The sequence below is a fragment of the Macrotis lagotis genome, chromosome 2 (genome assembly GCF_037893015.1).
Source record: "Macrotis lagotis isolate mMagLag1 chromosome 2, bilby.v1.9.chrom.fasta, whole genome shotgun sequence".
Lineage (NCBI taxonomy): Eukaryota > Metazoa > Chordata > Mammalia > Peramelemorphia > Peramelidae > Macrotis > Macrotis lagotis.
The window spans coordinates 285,063,394-285,079,819 of NC_133659.1; the positions used below are offsets into that span (position 1 = coordinate 285,063,394).

The following is a 16,426-nucleotide window of genomic DNA, read 5'->3' on the forward strand; positions in this document are numbered from 1 at the left end:
TACATATACATGTAAAAATGCACATGCATGTGTATGTGAACATACATATAAGCACCTATTATATGAATGTGTGTGTGTCTGTGTGTGTCTGTGTACAGCTAAGTGGACCAGAGGATAGAGTGCCAGGTCTCAGGAAGATCTTAGTTCATATCTGATCTCAGACATAGAGAAGGAAATGATAATCCACTCCAGTAACTTTGAAAAGAGAACCCCAAATGGGATTATGAAGAGCTGTGCCTGACTAAAAAACAATCAAACAGGCATTTTTCTTTGTGTGTATATAGATATATATATATATATGTATATATATATATATATATATATATCTTTTTATATGGAACTAAAAATACATATTTAACACATATATATTTGTATATATGTATATCTATGCATCTATTTCTCTTTCTATCTATCTACATAATTATGTCTTTATCTTTCTAGGCTTTAGTGTTGTTACCTGCTCTCAAAATGTATGGTTATAGAATAGTCATTAATAAAATACAAAACTGGAAGACAGAATTTGTACACATGAAAACATGCTGTGTGGGGAGAATACAAAGGAGTAATAAGATTCATCTGGCTAAAGTGATTTTATAAACATGAACTTTGAGAAGGTGACTTTCACACTTACAAAGGTCAGTTTAGGTAGAAAGTCAGAGTATTGCTCTGGTCAAAAATTTTGCCTAAGATAACCCTAGTTTAAGCCTTTTTGCAGCATCTGTAACCCATAAACTAAGTAATCTTCATTGCCTCTATAAATTTTTTAAAAACTGAATATTTCTGAAAATGGAGAGAGAAAAGGCATTCATTAATTTTATCACATGTTTGTATTAAAATTTTCAATAGGGAAATAAATACATAACTACCCTTATTCATTAATACAGTGAGTGTCACTTCAACTGTCAGTTATGTCATAAACTCATTGTTATAAGATCTAAGAAAAAGTAAGATTTACATTTAAAAAAGGAACCTTGCCAATATCAGACATAGAGAAGGAAATGATAATCCAAAAAAATCAGCAAATATCTAAATTTTAGAAGTCCATTCATTACAATGTTCAACAGAACACTAATACTAGAAATTGACACCCATGGTATTTGGTATGTTCAGATTTTGTGCGCTCTTGTTTGATTTATGATGTTGTGAGTACCAAGTTAAATTCCTGGGGCATGGTGTATTAAGAAGACAATTTAGTTTCTATCAATCATAGATTTTTAGACTAGAAAGTAATTTTAAAGCTAATCTAACCCAGTTATTCATTTTGCTGAAATGGAAACTGAGGCTCAGAAAAGTGAAATAACTCACCCAGAGTCACACAGAGAATTAATGATAGAGTGGAAAACTAGGTTTTTGGATTACTGATAAGGACCTTTTCATACTTTATCATTCTCAGAGGTCAGACTGAGAGGTTGCATTGTTCCAGCCTCATTATGTTCCTAGTGGGAATCCTTTCAATTTCAATTTAAGGGAAATTATTAGATCATGCTTTGAGGTTACTTGTCCACAAAGTACCTTTGAAAGTACGTTTAAGGCCACCCACATTTATAAGGTATATAATTTGGGCATCAATAACACAAATATCACCTTTAAAACTTTTTTTTTCCCCATTGTTTCAGGGTAGAGACAAAACAACCCTGGTGTAGTGGATATAAAGTCACATTCAAATCCAGTAAAAGTTGGGCTAAAATCCTATTTCAGACATATCCTGCATCCAGGATATGTCCTGAGCAAGACACTTAACCTCTCAATGCTCTCAACAAACCTCAATATATATTGCCAATTTGCATTAATGGAATTTCCTCAGCCAGGAGTTCCTCATACCAATAACATTATACGTAAAGCACAGATTATTCACCTTCATGATGGAAAAAAAAAGTCCATCCTCACTACTGAAATATTAGCCAAATCTTAAGATTTTTTTCTTTTCCCATTATGTTTTGAACTATACAAGTCATATGTAATTCATTTTGGTGAATCAACAAATCTTGTGTTATTTCAGACAGAAGAAATGAGAAACTCTTATTCGGGGTGATATGCAGTAGTGAGAATCTAGTGTAACTCTTTTTTTTTTAGATTTTTTTTTTGCAAGGCAGTGAGGTTAAGTGGCTTGCCCAAGGCCACACAGCTAGGTAATTATTAAGTGTCTGAGGCTGGATTTAAACTCAGGAACTCCTGACTCCAGGGCTGGTGCTCTATCCACTGCGCCACCTAGCCACCCCTAGTGTAACTCTTAAAATACTATTTAGAAATGATAAACAAAGTGGACAAAATCTTCTCGCAAAATGAAAAGATTTTAAAAACCTTGTCTAATTAAAAAAAAACACTAGAGTCACTCCTTAGGTTTTTCCTATAATAAAAGCTTCTGATGCTATTTCCAGATGATGATAAAACATTCTTTTAAGCAAATGCCTTTATTTCAGGAATTTTATTCCCTGTCTGAAATGTTTTCTCAGTCCTTTTTTACCTATTCAAATCTATCCCATTATTCTATTATTATAATTCCACTTTCTCTGGAAATCAAGTAAATGTCCTTCCATTGGGGAATGGCTTAGCAAACTGTGATATATATATATATATATATATATATATATATATATATGTCATGGAACACTATTGTTCCATTAGAAACCAGGAGGGATGGGATTTCAGGGAAGCCTGGAGGGATTTGCATGAATTGATGCTGAGTGAGATGAGCAGAACCAGAAAAACACTGTACACCCTAACAGCAACATGGAGGCTCTGATCAACCTTGATGGACTCAACTCATTCCATTAGTGAAATAATCAGGGACAATTTGGGGCTGTCTGCAATGGAGAATACCATTTGTATCCAGAGAAACAACTGTGAAGTTTGAACAAAGACCAAGGACTATTACCTTTAATTTAGGGGGGGAAAAAACTGATATCTTATTGTCTGATCTCACTATCTCTTATACTTTATGTTTCTTCCTTAAGGATATGATTTTTCTCTCATCATATTCAATTTGGATCAATGTATACCATGGAAACAATGTAAAGACTGACAATTTGCCTTCTGTGGGGGGGTGGGGGGAGGGAAGTAAGATTAGGTGAAAAATTTTAAAACTCAAAATAAATAAAATCTTTAAAAAAAAACAAACCAAATTTTCACACCAAAAAAAAATTCCACTTTCTCCATGACTCTTTCACTGTCTATCCCTGACCAAACTGATACCACGGTTCTTTCATTGACTAACCTTGACCAAATGGATACTTTGTTTCTTAGAGCTGCCACAAAGATGATCACTTGCCAACAAAATTTTGTTCCTTACTACATACATTCATAGGGAAAGTCAGATTTTCAAAACTAAAAAATGAATCTATGATAATTTAGTACAATATCTTCAATTTATTGAAAAGAAAAGAGAAATTCAGAAGTTAAATGATATTCTCATTGTCACCTAGTGGGATAGCTAGCATGTAGTCAATTTGGAATAGTACCCAGGTCACTTGACCTTAAATTCAATTCAGCTTCCAATAAAGCTACAATATATGAACCAAGTCCATAGGTCTACCTTAAAGAGGAAGAACTGTATTACTTTACTTTAAAAAAAAATAAACTTAATTTTTAAAATTAATAAAATCTATTACCTCTCCCTTTTACCTGCCAATTTTTTAATTTACATTTTTATTTGTTTGCACACTACTAAAATAGCCTTGCAAGAGTAAACATAATTCCCCCTCCCCCCCACAAAAATAAAAATCCTCATGAGAAATAAAGTGAAAGAAGAGAGAAAAAAAAAAAAGTGCTGCAGTCTGTGTTTCAATACTATCAGTTCTATCTTTGGGGTAGATTGTATTCTTTGTCATACGTCCATCAGAGAAGTCACTTCCATACTTTTCCACAGATGCTATTGCTGATTGTAATTCCCTCCATCCATTCTGCCCCACTAACATTTATTATATTTTCTCTTTCCTTTCACATTGTCTTCTTCAAATGTGTGCCCAGCAGACAGAGCACTAGCCCTGGGACTAGGAGGCCCCAAGTCCACATCCCACCCCAAAGACCCAGCCCTGTGGTAACAGCCAGGCCATCTAATCCCATCACCTTGCAAAAAGTAAAAAAAAGAAAATGTGTTATATCTGACTATCCTCTCCCATGATCCCCCCATCCCTCCCCCTTCTCCCCTTTCTCCCATCTCCTTTCTCTATTTTTCCTCTATATTTCTATACTCTATTAAATATGTATGTTATTTTCTCTCAGCCATTTCTGATGAGAAGGTTCCCTCATTCCCCCTCACCTTCTTCCCTTATATACCATTGAAAAAGCTATTTCTTGACTCTAACATAAAATATCTTAGTCTATCCTACCTCTCTTTTCCCTTTCTGTCAGTACATTTCCTTTTCACCCATTGATTTCAATTTTACAATATATTATATTTTCAAATTCAGCTCCTTCCTGTGCTTAGTCTATAAAAGCTCCTTCTAACTGCTAATGAGAAGCTTCATATGAGTATTATCAGTATCATCTTCCCATGCAGGAATATATACAGTTCAACATCATTAAATTCCTCATAATTTACCCTTCTTGTCTACTTTATGCTTCACCTGATTAAACTGGTTATATCCCCACCTGGAAGATCAAATTTTCTGTTCAGCTCTGGTCACTTCAAAGGAACATTTGAAATTCCCCTCTTTCATTGAAAGTCCATCTTTTCCCCTGGAAGAGGATGTTCAGTTTTCCTGGGTAGTTGATTCTTGGTTGCATTCCAAGCTCTTTTGCTTTCCAGAATATTATATTCAAAGCCCTACCAGCCCTTATTATGGATGCTGCTAAATCCTGTGTAATCTTGACTGTAGCTTCACAATATTTGAATTGTTTCCTTCTAGCTACTGTTAATATTTTCCTCTTTGATTTGGGGCATTCTTGAACTTGACTGTATTATTCCTGGGGATTTATTTTTGGGGGATCCCAGCCTCCAAGTAATTTTTAAAATTTTTCTATAAAAGTATATAGTTGAGCAAAGAGCAACAATAATAAAAACTTTTATTAGTTATCTCTAAAAGGGATAGCTGGGTATTCAGTACCAATCTGGGATCAAGAAGACTGAACCTGGGCCAGTCATTTAACTCTGGTTCCTCATCTGTCAAATGATCTGGAAAAGCCTTTTCATTGTGCAAGAAGATTTTATCTACTGTGTTAATCATTTCTAAATTGTATTTTAAGAGTTACACTAGATTCTCAGTATTACATATCACCCCAAATAAGAGTTTCTCATTTCTTCCATCTGTAAAATAAATCAAGGTATGATGATTCACCAAAGTGAATTATATATGGCTTTCATAGTTCAAAATATAATGGGAAAAAAAATCTTACTTAAGATTTGGCTAATAGTTTGGTAGTGAGGATGGACATTTTTTTTCTCTATCATGAAGGTGAATAATGTGTGCCAAGAAAACCCTAAATGGGATCATGAAGAGTTGTAGTCAATTTAAATGACTCTCTGTGTGTTAATATAATTTCTGTATATTACATATAATGCATATATATATATATATATATATATGTATGTATGTATGTAACTCTGTACCTTGAGTATATCACCTTTCTGTCAGGAAGTTGATGTCGTGCCCCTCTATCAGTTCTTTATAAGCATTTTTAGTAATTGTGTTAATCAGAGTTAAATGGAAACTTTGACTCCCTGCACTGAGGTTCCAGACTAAAAAAATAGTCATTTCCATAGTCTTTTTCAATTATTGCAAAACTCCATTTAATTTTGGCATTTAAGTCCAGACTAAAAACTATCTCACAGACTAATCATGTTCTATCCATCTTTTAAGGCTCAGAGATATTATTGGGTTCAATACATTTGAATTTATATAAGTAAAAATCATGTTTTTAAAAGTTCTATTCTATTTGTTGAACCTTGAAACTGTAACAGTTGAAGTACAAACCCTAAGTAAATTGGGAATATCATTGTGTTGACTTAGAAAGAAAAGTCCATTGGAACATTGAGCCCCCTGACTCAAGTTATTATATATTTATAATGCTTATTATTATTATATAAATTATTCCAATTCTGCTCACTTTATTACCTACCCAATCATGTAAGTCTTTCAAAAATTCTTTTAAAGCTTCCATTACATAATTTCCAGTAGCAAAATAGTATCCCTTTATATTCATATACTATAGTTTGATCAGGCATTCTCCAATTGATGGGCACCACTTTAGGCTTCTAGACTTATGGTTCTACCATTAATCATTGGACACTGGAAAACAGAAAATGCTCACAGTTACCTATCACACTACCATTTACAGGGCACATTCTTTGCAATGACTGTGAAATAGATTTTTAAACCCATTTTTTTTATCAGCTGAGGCTTAGGAAGATTAAATGTTATGCTTAGCATGAAATATCAGAGAAGCATCAGAGCTAGGATGAGCTCAAGACTTTGTTAAGTGTGATATTATAAAGCAAACTACCTTCTCTTTCTGTATTATCTGTACCTCTTCATTGTGATCTGTTGTTTAAGGACTAAGGTCTTCTCATAAGCTTATATTTCTGCCCTTAAGCATTCCTCCCCATCTAGGAACCTGATAATAGAAAAGGAAGAAGTGCCTAAATTTGAAAAGGTAAGGTAGTTTGAAGGACAGTTTAGAAGAACAGGAGGCAGGTTACTAGATACTTCTATCATAAATATCTGATTCAGAGGGAGTGACATTAAATTCTAATAACTGTCATGAAAATCTCCCAACTTGTGGGTTATACTGTAATAACATGATTAAGTATAGTGTGGCTGTCTGTTGCTATAGCCACTGGGACTATTAAAGGAAGCTTAATGTGCTGTGGATTTTTCATTACCATTTGTGAAATCAAGAGAGGTTATTTCTTTTGGTTCTAAAGACATTACAAAAAACATTAGAAATGCACAAGCAATGTGGTAATGGTATTTAAGGGAATATTAAATCCACTGGCTGGACCACCACTCAACATGAGATAATGTTTGATATTCTTCTTAAGAAAATAGGAATTCATCCAAAATGAGGATTAATTTAAGATATAAACTAGTAAAAATGTAAAACTTCTACAAAATAAAATTGTCCCATTCAATTCTACAAACAGAATCTTCCACATAAAATCATAACTATTTATAATAATTACAAGACTTTGGCACTTGGCATCAGCACTGTCTTCCTTTAAAAAAGGTCATTTTATTATTTCATTTTAATCATGGACTCATTTTTCTCATTATTTTTTTTGTGGGGCAATGGGGTTATTAGTGACTTGCCCAAGGTCACATTAGTAAATATCAAATGTTTGAGGTCACATTTGAACTCAGGTTCTCTTGACTCCAAGGCTGGTGCTCTATCTACTGTGCCATCTAGCTGCCCCCTGACTTTTTTTTTTCAATGGTCAGTATTTTCCCTAGGTAAAACAGACTTTTCAAGCTTCTTCCTGGAAAGTGTAGCCTAGTACCTTCATTGTTATTTGTTTGACCACTGGCCCTTAGGTTCCAGTTTTATCAATAAGCTCTCCTCTCCTAGGGATTCAATTGGGCTCACAAAGGGAGAAAGTATGCCTTCCCCTATTTGTAGGCTACCCAGCTGTACTTCATTTCTCTGTTCCAATGGACTTTTTTTTTTGACTAAGTCAACACAATGATCTTCCCAATTTACTTAGGGTTTGTACTTCATCTGTTATAGTTTCAAGATTCTACAAATAGAGTAGAACTTCTAAAAACACGACTTTTACTTACATAAATTCAAATGTATTGAACCCAATAATATCTCTGAGCCTTAAAAGATGGATAGAACATGGCTAGTCTATGAGATAGTTTTTAGTCTGAACTTTAAACACCAAAATTAAATGGAGTTTTGCAATAGTACTTTGAAAAGGACTATGGGAACTGCTATTTTTTAGTCTGGAACCTGAGGGTAGGTGGTCAAATAAAGGATGATGAAGTTAAATTTTCCAGGAAGAAGCTTGAAGGAGGACTGAAACAAACTGAAGGTTTAACCATAAGTAAGTCACTTAACTTTCCAGATGCCTGCCCCTAGACAACTCTATAAAGTTGCAAATTTTGTTCTTCATTGATAGAGGGATACATATTAATAGGAGTTCCCTAGTCCAATGTACTCATGGGCTTGAGGAAAAAAGGAATGAAAGAAACAAAGTAGGGAGGAAGGAAGGAAGGAAGGAAGGAAGGAAGGAAGGAAGGAAGGAAGGAAGGAAGGAAGGAAGGAAGAAAAAGGCTCAATTTGAAGCATATAAATCAGTACATTTGACTTTATATTTAAGCAATAGGAAAAGCAAACATTAATCAAAACATTAACCAATCTAGAAACAAGAATACTTTTGTTGCTTGGGAAAGTATGAATCAGATATCCCAGAAGGAAACCTGAGCAGTCAGTAATTGGATAGAAATAGGTACTGAAGAAACATCTAGTTTTGCTCAACTCATTTCCCTGCCATAAAAAGTTTTGGGTCAATGCACGTGGACACGCATATATATATGTACGTAGACATACTTGCACTAGACACATGTGTACATTTGTGTATTGCAATATCAACCTTTGATTTCATTGTATAGGGAAATTATAACTGCAAAGTAATCTGTCTCACTTTCTCCTTCAGAGTCATCTGGGTCTAGTGATTAGATATGAATCAGAATGACTAAAGGACAATAACACCTAGATACAAGATAATCAGGGTTAAGTGATTTGCCCAAGATCACACACCTGGTAAGTGTCAAGTGTCAGATGCCAAACTCAGAATTTGGATATATGGTTTTAGAGAGTTATCAAAAACACTTGTCCATGGTTACATTGTAGCATATCTTTCCAACTACAATTCACTGTCATTCTGTATCTCTCTCATATTTTTACTCCCTCTCACTTCAATCTGTACTTTCTCTCCATGCCCCCCCACTGTGTCTCTCACTCTCTTTCTCTTTTTGTCTCTCTGTTTCTTACTGTCTTCATCTGACTTTCTGTCTTTCTTCTCATAATATATAACTATGTAGTGTATTTATATACATAGAAGAGGATGCATATATGTGAACATAAATATGAATATATGCATGCACATATTTTCATATACATGATACACACATATGAATACATATATAGTGCATATATGTTTGCATATAAAGTGTATTCACACATATGTGGATCTATATAGTACCCATATGAGAAAAATTGTTTCTTTGAACTCAGATTCAATTTCAAAATTGTGTATCTGATCACTATACCCAGATGACTCTGGAGGAGAAAGTGAGACATCAACTAGTTCTGTATAGTTGTGTATGAACATATAAATACATACACATCTATATATTTATGTGTATATGGATTTATATGTATATGTGTGTTTGTAAAATCTTATACTTACATTTACATATGCCAAGAAAGCATTGCTTAGTGGGTAGAGATAACTAGTTTCAGAGACAAGAAGACCTAGGTTGGCTTCCTGCCTCTTTCTTTATCCCTGAACCAGATTTTTAAACCTCTCATGCAACTCATTTTTATATTAAAAAAGTGATGATCTGCTTTGTTCAGACAAAGAGGTCCCTAAACCTAAACACAGATGAGTGTCAATCTCTTTGTATATGTGTGTCTGCCATTCAATCTCTCTCTAGTGTCAAAGGATCATAGACTTCAAAGTCCCTTCTGAAAACAGATATAAGGTTTTGTAATCAGACACTGATCCAACTTATTTGGAGGGGCTTATTATTATCAGAAGATTTTCCCCTGGGTGAGAACTGATTTGAGTTCTATAACTACTCACAAATAAAATCTACTTAGGTCTAGAAAGGTTGTGATCTACCCTTACATAATGGAGGATATCACAAGCCCTTAAACTTTATATACCAATGCCTACACATGCAGTTAGATGGGGTAGTGGATAGAGAGCTTGGTCTGGACTCAGGAATAGTTGACTTCAAATCTGCTCTCAGAATCTTTCTAGTTGTGTGACTTTGGTCAAATCACTTAAACTCTGTTTGCCTACATTTCCTCATCTGTAAATAGGAATAATGACAGTGCCTACTTCCCAGAGATGTTGCAAGGATCAAATGAAATAATAATTGTAAATTCCATAGCACAGTATCTGGTAAATGTTGTTCAGTATTTTCAGTCGTGTCCCACTCTCATTGATCCCATTTGAAGTTTTCTTGGCAAAGATAATAGAGTCAGAGACAACTTGGTGGTATGGCGGATAGAACACCAACCCCAGAGTCAGGAGGACCTGAATTCAAATACAGCTTCAGATACTTGATACTTACTCAGCTGTATGACCTTGGGCAACTCCCTTAACCCCATTTGCCTTGACAAAAAGAATGGAGTGGCTTACCATTTTCTTTGGTAGCTTCTTTTACATTTGAGGAAACTGAGGCAAATAGGTTTAAGTGACTTTCCCAGAGTTACATAACTGGTTAATATCGAGGCCATATTTGAAGCTGAATTTTCTTGACTGAACCACTTTGATACCTTGGCAGATGGTAAGTGCTATATATCAATTAGCTATTATAATTGATGTTTATTATTATTATTATTATTATTATTATTTTATTATAATTAAACACATACATACATAAATATGCATATACAAATAAGCATATATTATTTTTGCATATATATATATATATATATATATATAAACATATCATTGATTGCTGGTATCAATCAAGTAATAAAGTAAAATATTCCAAAGGCATTGGAGGCTGTTCAGGGTAAGAACTTAGCAAAAAAAGGAATTTCCTAGATATTGTGAAATCATTCAGATTTTACTATTTTCAAATGATATTGTGCCAACTTCTTCATGTCTCAAAACATAAAAAAAAAAATCTATGCAGGAAAAACAACCACCATCCCAAATGCTTCAGATTATGACATGATGCAGTTGGTTGGATAGTTAATTGAGTTATAACATCATTATTTGGGACAGTAACTACTTATAGACAATATGGTTCTATGGTGAGTGAATTGCATCCAAGACTAAATGAGAGGAAAATGCTGGGAAACTTTTCATTTGAGAAAACAGTACTTTCAAGATGTCCAAGCAATTCCAATGTGTTAAAACACATTGGTAAACCAATAAACATTCCTCTCAGCGATTCTGTGTAGCTGAAAGGATTGGAATATCAAAATCCCTAATTAAAGTTGCAACTGACCCAAAAAGCATTGGAGAGACACCTGATACATGCAATTAAGTTGTTTCATTTTTCTGACAGTTGCCAACATGCCAAGAAGTAGAATCAACAATATCATCAACTAGAGATGTAGAAAAAGAGATTAGCTACCCTAATGCAAAGAAAATTGGATGCAAACATTAAGTTCTATAATAAAGGTATCATAAGCCATAGGAGCCTAGAATGAAATATCTGTCCCTCTGGGATAGATTTTCAATGTTTGGATCCATTAAGAACATGAACAGTATCACCTGGAATATGTTGTCATCTGAACAAAATGAGGGAACACCCAAACCAGTGAGTTTATACATTTAACAAAGCACCAGAGTTTATAATAGTTATGTGTGAATACACATTTATGTGCATTCTAACATGTATATTTCTGTATTAGCAGTTATAAATGCATAAGTTACATTTTTTGAAAGATGCACTATTAAAAATATGCTGAAATATGCAAAAAGTTCCTAAAGTCAAAGGGGTCCTTTCATAATCCTTTGCTGACAGCAATCTAGTTGGGTAGTTCCAGTCATTCCCTTTGGAGACCCAATCTGGAACTATTTTTAAAACAGCTGACCTCAGACTTTCACCTCTCTAGTAAATATCTATCAGGCCAAAATAATTCTGAATCTGTCTGGGGTTTAGATCCACTGTGAGAAGAGAAGGGAGAGCTCTGGGATATAGTTTGTTTCCCAACTGACTTTATTTTTGTCCAATTGACTTTTAATATATATTTGTTGCACCCCTAAGCCTTTGTCATGTTGTAGTTTCACAAGATAAGCTTATAAATAAGACTTGGCTGATTCAGAACACTGTTTATGGATTAAGAGCTTGTATAAGAATACTGGAATACTCTTTGTAAAATAATTTTTTTAAGATTATGAATTTATTAATTACAATCACAGGAAAAATGATGAACTTGTATGTTTGTGGGTTTCCCAAACACTATCGCCCTATATTACCATGGTTCAATTTCCTAAGCTAGGTCAAGAATATCATACATTTGTAGTTCACTAAGTGGAGAACAAATAAAGAGAAATTAGATAAAACAACATCATTGGGGCAAACCAAAAGGACATACTCACATATTAGCTCTCTAGGCCCAATAGTCAGTTCTGTTCCAAGATTCAGTTTGAAGGTGTTTCACAGGAAAGCATTGCACTAGGATAAAGGCCTGAAAAAAAAATCAAAGAACATAATAAGTGAGAAAGGGCTGTGACGCTGGAACAAAATGGAATAATGAGTAAAAGTTTATTTCTTCCTTCTGATGTGCAAAAATGCTGAGAGAATAAGAATATCTGGATTGTTGATTACTTTTAGCCATCTCCTCTGCACTTTTTCATCTTCTGCTTATTCTGTGTCCTGTTTCAAATATTTAAATGTCTTTAGCTGGAGGTGCCAGAGGATTTAGTTATAGGATTTGACACCAGCACTAAAGTTATCACTGGGTTATTATGATTTGAGCTTGGCTCACACTGTCCTTCCTTGCACACATCCTTATGCTTTAGGTGAGATCCCATGAGAGTACAGAAGAATTTAAGTTTGGATTTATCCGAAAGCACCAGGTCTGGAAAGTCATAATATTAAGTTAATTCATTTTAAGTGTTTTTTAAACTAACCTTTGAATATTATTATACTTTTATATACACATATATGTGAAACATTGATCACATTACTTACATCTAAAAGAAACAAATATAATCTTTATACATGATTTACATTTATTTAATAATTTAATAATTGACATTATTGTAGCTATCTCCTAAATGGTCTCCCCCACCCAAGTTTCTCTCCCTCCAATCCATCTTACACATTGCTGCCAAAGTAATTTTCCTAAAGCATAACTCTAACCATGTGACTCTCCTACTCAATCAATTCAATTGTTGCTATGCTTCTAAGATAAAACATGAACTCTTCTGTTTGCATTTTAAAGTCCTTTACAACTTGCCCTCCTATCTTGCACTCTATAACCCAGCCAAACTGGCCTTCTCTCAGGTCTTTACACAGGACACTGTATCATCTGAATGTGTTTGCACTGTTTCCTCCCTACTCTATTCCTGAAATAAACTCCTTTTTCACTTTTGTCCCAGAGAATACTGCTCTTCCTTCTAGTCTGAGCTCAAATTTCACCCTATGCATGAAATTGTTCCTGGTTCCCCCTAATTGCCAATCCAGTCTCTCCTTAACTGTTTTGTTTTATACATACATACATACATATATATATATATCCATACATTTATTTCTTTTTAATATATACAGATCTGTAATTATATTTATGTACATATAAGTGTATATATCTGTGTGTGTGTCCAGGTACTGAGCACTCAGACAGGAAGAACAAATCCAAGTCTGAAAGAAGTTTACATGCTAATGGAGATAAAATAGTAGTACATATACACGCACATAAATACACATATTTATTTAACTATATTGTATATATTTATTTTTATTTTCTTTTTGTTCTGAGTATAGTACAATATAAAGAACAATGTATACTACACATAAATAGTATATGTAGATATATATACATATTCACATTGGCACATTGGTAAATAAATGTGAGATATAATATATACATACATATTATGCATTATATATTCATATGTCCTAGTTGCCTCAACATTAAAATGTAAACTCCTTTCAAGGATTTTCTCATTATTCATACTTCTAATCTCAGTGCCTATTATAGGACCTAGTACATAGTTCATGTTTAATAAATCCTTGTCAGTGGATAACAAGTCATTCATATATATATATATATATATATATATATATATATATATATATATATATATATATATATGTATGTATATATCCAGGTAGTGTAGAGAATATTTGCCTCTACATTAGAAGACCTGCATTTAGGGCCCATCTCTTCCACTTAACAGCATATTGAACAAATGGTTAAATCCTACTGTCTCAGTTAACTCATCTATAAAATGGTCAAAATATCACTACCCTAGGTACTTCCTAGAATTATCATAGGATAAAATGAAGAAAAATTCATGTCATAAAGCACTATCTAATTATATAGTTGTGATGATTTAAGACCTATATTGAACTTGAAGAAATCTCAGGGGGCATTTAATTCAATCCCTTTACTTCCCAAAAGAGAAAATTGAGAACCAGTAAGATTAATGGACTGTCCCTAGACAATACAAGTTTGAGATAGAATCTGCATCCAAGTTGTCTAAGCTCCGAGTCAGTTCCCTTTCTTTTTTTAGGGTTTTTTTTTTTTTTTTTTGCAAGACAATGGGGTTAAGTGGCTTGCCCAAGGCCACACAGCTAGATAATTATTAAGTGTCTGAGGTCACATTTGAACTCAGGTACTCCTGACTCCAGGACCAGTGCTCTATCCACTGCACCACCTAGTTGCCCCTCACAGTTCCCTTTCTATTTGATAATGACAATTGTATATTTTAACTACAAATGGATTTCTCAGTTACAGACATTTGTTTTGATCTTCCAAAGTCACAAGATTATACTCCTAATAATTTCCATATAGAATAGCAAGAGACAGGGTAAAGGCAGGGACTCATTTGAGCTTTTCCCCAAACCTCTCTAAATACCTTTAAATAATTACTCTAAACAAATTCCAGAGCAGCAGAAACCCACAAAAAGATGGAAGGAAACAATTTTTCAGCCCAAGAAAAGTTAAAAGGGAAGCCAAAAAGGTGTGTTGCTCGAGGGTGAAAGAAGAGTTCAGTCCAGGGCAAGCTGTGCCAGCTCACTCTTGGCCCCAGCAAACCAGTAGCAGGTCATGGAGCAACTGAATCAGTGGTAAGAGTGGTGCTTTCCAGACCAAGCAACCCTGCGATGCCAAAGACAACTTAGAAGGTCAACAGGAAAGCTTTTTTGAAACTGGGTGAGTGTGGAGCACAGTCTAGTATAGATTCTGCCAGATCCGGTCCCAGAAAACCTAGAGCAGGTCTTGGGAGCCACTGAATCAACAGCTGCAGCAGCTACTTCCAGAGCTCTCAGCACAGATTACAGGAGTTTCTTTGCTAGTTTGTTGTAACTTTGTCCATACTCAGATCCATGTCACAGACTTGGGTGGAAGACTCAGGGACAAGAAGAGTACTAGCACATCAGAGCTTGTGGCCACAGTGGATCAAGGACCCTTCTTACAGTTCCAGAGCAGAAAAGAGAGTTTATGGTCACTCATTCACCAGAGCATAGATCAGGATAGAAGGAAACAATTCTCTTTGGATCATATCATCTTGGAAGAAATGGAAACTTACAGGTCCCTAGAAATATCTCTGGAAACAGTTACAGAAAAATCTATGAAGTTTGGGACAGTGCACCTTCTATCCTGGAAGCAGAGCCCTACTTTTTTTTTTCTTTTTAGTTTTTGCAAGGCAAATGGGGTTAAGTGGCTTGCCCAAGGTCACATGGCTAGGTAATTATTAAGTGTCTGAGACCGGATTTGAACCCAGGTACTCCTGACTCCAGGGCCAGTGCTTTATCCACTGTGCCACCTAGCCGCCCCAAGCAGAACCCTACTTTAACAGAACTAAAAATTCAAGAAATAAACTGGAAAAAGGAACAAACAGAAAAAAAATATTCCAACCACTGAAAATGACTCTGATGACACACTTGGAAGACAACAACAAAATTAAAGTTCCTAAATCTAATTTCTCCAAAGTAAAAATAAATTTATCTCAGATTATGAAAGAGCTCAAAAAATGATTTTAAAAGATCAAGTAAAAGAGGAAAAATTGGGAAGAGAAATGAGAGTTTTGCAAGAACATAATGCAAAAAAGTCAACAGCTTGGTAGAGGAGACAAAAAATTACTAATGAACCTAATACCATCAAAAATAGACTAAGCTAAATGGTAAAAGAGGTATAAAAAGTCAATGAAAAGAATGCCTTAAAAAGTAAAATTGGTTAAATGGAGGAGGTACAAAAGTTCACTGAAGAAAATCATTCCTTAAAAATTAGAATTGAACAAATGAAAACTAATGACTTTATGAGAAATCAAGAAACAATAAAATCAAAATAAAAGAATGAAAAAATGAAAAAAAGAATAGAAAAATTAAAAAAAGAATGGAAAATAGAAGACAATGTGAAATATCTCAGAAAAAAAACTGACCTGGAACATAGATCCAGAATAGATAATTTAAAAATTATTGCACAAACTAAACATTATCTGTAAAAACATTATCAAGGAAAAGTGCCCTGATATTCTAGGATCAGAGAATAAAATAGAAATTGAAAGAATCACTTCCTGAAGGAGATCCCAAAATGAAAATTTTTATGAATATTATAGCTAAATTCCATA

At 34.2% G+C, this 16,426-nt stretch overlaps 1 protein-coding gene across 4 annotated transcripts in view; it reads right to left on the bottom strand.

Annotated features, from left to right (window-relative positions):
• SLC16A7 (solute carrier family 16 member 7) overlaps positions 1-16,426 on the bottom strand; it is a 277,627-nt gene that overhangs the window by 132,464 nt on the left and 128,737 nt on the right. For all 4 annotated transcript variants that reach the window (XM_074226250.1, XM_074226249.1, XM_074226248.1 and 1 more), the window contains one exon: positions 12,230-12,318. The gene's annotated coding sequence lies outside the window, so the exon portion shown is untranslated. The remainder of the gene's footprint in view (positions 1-12,229; positions 12,319-16,426) is intronic.